Raw genomic sequence first — 4,592 nt, forward strand, 5'->3', positions numbered from 1 at the left:
GTTACTCGAAAGGCAGTTTAGGCTTAATTCACTTATTCTTACCAAAAGACACCTTGTAAGCTTCAAGTTATTTAATCTATGATTGATTTAAAAATGAGCTGACAGAATTAACTCTCAGAGTGACTGCCAACAAGTACAAGTTTTGAACTCAGACTTCAGTGTCTACAAAGCGAGATATATTTTAGTATTTTAAATAAAAGAGATGTATATTAGTATTTTAAATCAATAAAAGCTAATCAGCTACATTTTCTCAAAATATGTAATTCTAAATATTTCACTATTCTTCAAGGTAAAACTATTGCAAATTTTAGCACAAATTAACAATTTTACGTTCTATTTATTTCCTTGGAAATCATTCAAGCTAGCCAAATTGAAAAAAATACTATTTTGACCAGTTGCTGGGGGATAACATCGGCAATCCTACTACTGAGGAAGCTGAGATCTGAGGATTGCAGTTCAAAGCCAGTCTGGTCAGGAAACTCTGTGAGACCTACTTCCAAAAAACCACCAGAAAACCAGAAGTGCTGCTGTGATTCAAGTGGTAGAGTGCTCTCCTTGAGCTGAATAGCTGAGGGACTGCCCCCAGACCAAAAGGTCAAAGCCAACAACCAACCAAAACAAACAAACAAAACAAGAAGAAAAAAAACAACTGTATGAAGAGGAAGAATCTCCAAGTTTTTATTCAAATTTTTAATGCTTGTGGCAACTGTTTTCATTGGGTAAAAAGTGTACAGCTTATATATGTCATTGTGATAAATTTGTTACTATGTGGTTGCTTTTCTCCTATTTATAGTTTTATTCATCTAACATTATTGAACATGAAAAATCCATGAAGGGAAAGACATATTATTTAGCAAAACTGGTCAGTTAAAATGACTAGTACATTCTAGTACTTTGGCAAAGAAGCTGTCATTTTTACTCCCTCCCCAGGATTTGAACAATGAAAAAAAAATGTCTTGACTTTTCCAAAAAGTGAGTAAGATGGTTCATATTGAAATAATTAGAAGATAGTGAAAAGAAAGTTTAGGGCGCATAATATGTTTAATTTTTAACCTTTCTCACAAAAAACTTCCAAGAAACTTAACACACATTGGTTATAAATATTTATATCAAAGAGCCCAATGCGGGTGCCTGACACCTGTAGTGTGCAACTCAGGAGGATGAGATCTGTGATTGAGATTGGAGCCAGCCTGAAAAAGCAATAATTGCATGGATGATGCCTCCTACTACTATATCATGTCTTTTCCTCCAATCCTCAAAGTGAAGCTGTCTCCCCACATGACCATCCTTCTGATTTATTGACATTATCATTTTGATTTATGGTTTTCTCCAACAGCAAGACATGTGCATGGAGGCAGGCCATTCACATCTGTATTCACATCTGTCTCTCTAGTTGCCTACAATAGTGCCTGGTCCTCAGTGCTTAGTAGTCTTGTGTGGAGATGAGCCTGTTCTGCTCATGAAATCTCAAAGTTCAATCAGGAAAGCTCATCAAGCTGTGGTCTTGTGGTCAATCGTCATTTCTTCTAAATATTATTTTTTCCTCCCTGTGTATCTAAGTCCACCTAAGGGTGAGATCAGTGCCTGACACCTATCGGTTGTGATAGCAAAGGTAGCTATGACATCATAGAAGTTTATTGTGAAACTTCAGGAAGACCTGATAACTGAAGCACCCAAATTGGTAGGTTCCCACATCCTGGAATACATTTCACATATCTGCAATCAAACCATCATTCATTCTCTGCTGGGCTCAGACTCAGCATGTTTCCCTTCTCTATTTAAAATAACGAAAAATGTCTTTTTGATATGTTATTGAATTATTGAAATGTGCCTCCAACCAAAAAAATAATTCCATTAGTGGAATGTAAATATAAGGCATGGATAAAAACAATCATAAAAACTCCTAGGGAAAAGATCAAAAGTGGTAGCTACTACAAAAGTTGTTTCTCAATCCCAGCACTGGTGTCTCACACAATAATCCTAGTATAATGTAAACTAATGAAACTTTTCTTTTTGTACTAGTCCAGGGGCTTGAACTCGTGGCCTGGGCTCTGACATCATTTGATGAAGGCTAGCACTTTACTACTTGAGTCATAGCCACACTTCTAGTATATTTGGTAGTGTAGTGGAGATAAGAATTTCACAGACTTTTCTACCTATGTTGGCTTCAAACTGTGATCCTCGATGTCAGCCTCTTGAGTAGGATTACAGGCATGAGCCACCAGTCCCCAGCTAAAAGTTATTTTTGTAAGCTATAAAAATTTACTTATACGGGGGAAGAGAGGGGAAGGGCGGCAGCGGTAGGGGAGGGCGGGGGCGAGGGCAGAGCCTGAGTGTTCCACACACCCGGCACCAGTGCCTCGTGGCACGCCCCACTCTCCTCCCACGGCTGGGACGGCTGCAGTCCTCTTGGTCCTCGCGGTCCTCAGGGGCCTGTGCAGCAGCAGCGGCAGCAGCAGGCAGCCAAAGTGGCCCACCTACCCTGCAACCCAGGCCTGGCAGGAGCGACAGCAGGTGATGGAGTAGCTGGCCACCAGTGTAGCAGAGAAGCACTGAAATGAGCCAACCTTGCCGTCCCAGAGGAGCCCACTCCCGAGCCGCATCCATCAGGCCCGCAGGCTCAATGAGTGAACAGTGTATCTGTCAGGCAAGAGCTGCTGCATTGGTTTGTGATGATGCCAATAAAAGTGGGTGCCAGCTGTGGTTCAACTGGGTTTAGCAGAGTTCATATCTATCACCATACAGGCAACAACACATTCAGAGTGCTGGGCAGGAAGATCCAGGATCATCAGTTGGTGATCAACTGTGCCATCCCCAAAGGATTAAAGTATAATCAAGCAACACAGACCTTCCACCAGTGTCGAGATGCCAGGCAGGTGTACAGTCTTAACTATGGCAGCAAAGAGGATGCTAATGTCTTCGCAAGTGCTATGATGCATGCCTTAGAAGTGCTGAATTCACAGGAGGCAGGACCAAAATTGCCTAGACAAAATTCACAACCGCCTGATCAAGTTCAAAATGGCCCATCCCAAGAAGAGTTGGACATCCAAAGAAGACAACTACAAGAACAGAAACGTCAGAAGGAGCTGGAGAGGGACAGGCTGGAGAGAGAAAGAATGGAGAGGGAAAGACCAGAGAGAGAAAGGTAGAGAGAGAGAGAGAGGCTGGAGAGAGGTTGGAAAGAGAGAGGTGGAGCAGCTGGAGCGGGAGCAGATGGAGCAGCTGGAGCAAGTGGAATGGGATCAAGAGAGCAGAGTGCAGAGTATTGCCACAGCTGCCTTTGTGGAGACCCCTGTAAACTCCGAGCTGGGAGAACCCTCTGCTTCTGAGCCAGGCTTTCAGGAAGCCTCTCAGCTGTCGGAGGCTCTAGCCCCGTAGGGTGTTATCTTGGGACCACCTGCACCTCCATCTCCTCCACCACTCCCACCAGGTCCAGCCTAGGCCTCTATATTCTCTCCTCCCCCAGAACCTCCTCCTTCACCCCCACTGCTATCCTCTGGCCCTCCTCCCCCACCCCCTCTTGCTAATCAAGCCTCTCTCCTGTACCACCTCCTGCCCCTCCCTTCCTGCATCCGGATTTTTTTTCAGGATCCTTTTCAGAAGATAATCGTCCATTAACTGGACTTGCAGCTGCGATTGCTGGAGCCAAGCTTAGGAAATTGTCACGGGTGGAAGATGCCTCTTTGCCCAGTGTTCACAGATGTGAACTCCGTGTCAGCTAAAACAGACATGGGTGGTGGAAATGGACCCGTTCCCTTGGCAGGTAGCAGCTTAATGGAGGAAAGGAGTCCCCTGATGGCAAGAAGGAGGAGAATGGCCAAAAAGGGATCAACAATAGAAGCAAAAAAGAAGAATCAGAACCTGTAACTTCTAAGGTCTCATCAACAAGTACACCTGAACCAACCAGGAAACCTTGGGAAAGAACAAATACAATGAATGGCAGCAAGTCACCCGTCATCTCCAGATGAGATTCTCCAAGGAAAAATCAGATTGTTTTTGACAACAGGTCTTATGACCCATTATAAGTCCACACCCTTGTCCCAGCCCAGTGCCGATGGGGTACAGACAGAAAGCTTTGACTGTGACAGACTGAAGCAGGATATTTTAGATGAGATGAGAAAAGAACTAACCAAGCTGAAAGAGGAGTTCATTGATGCAATCATGCTGGATCTGAGCAAGTCAAATACTTCATAGAGAAGCAAATTAAGCAGAGATAAGACTTGAATCTGGAGAAAAACAAAAATTCCTACAAACAACTGTCAACATCACCCCTACAGTTACGAGCTATCAGAAGAAAGTGGAAGAGGAGTCAAGGGAAAATCCCCATCCTCTGAAACCTTCTTAAGTTGTGACTCTGGCGATCATCTGTTTTCATCTCCGTTTGCTACTGCTTTGACCTTTACTGCAGGATGAAAAGAGAGTTATGTATGAGTTTCCATAACATTTATGCAGAAAATATAAACCCATCAGGCAAGATCGCCATGCATTGAGATATTTTCATGTTGAAATAAAACCACACATTTCCCACAACCCACTGCTAAAATAAAGAGTAGAAAGGCTCATGAAGTTCTCCCCCCCTTCCACATCCTCCC

General features: G+C 43.4%; 1 pseudogene; it reads left to right on the top strand.

Annotated features, from left to right (window-relative positions):
* The first annotated feature begins 2,623 nt into the window (after positions 1-2,623).
* Positions 2,624-4,194, top strand: LOC122096946 (annotated as a pseudogene).
* The last annotated feature ends 398 nt before the right edge of the window (positions 4,195-4,592 follow it).

The sequence above is a fragment of the Dipodomys spectabilis genome, unplaced genomic scaffold (genome assembly GCF_019054845.1).
Source record: "Dipodomys spectabilis isolate Male_0828 unplaced genomic scaffold, ASM1905484v1 ptg000405l, whole genome shotgun sequence".
In the NCBI taxonomy this organism is placed as follows: domain Eukaryota; kingdom Metazoa; phylum Chordata; class Mammalia; order Rodentia; family Heteromyidae; genus Dipodomys; species Dipodomys spectabilis.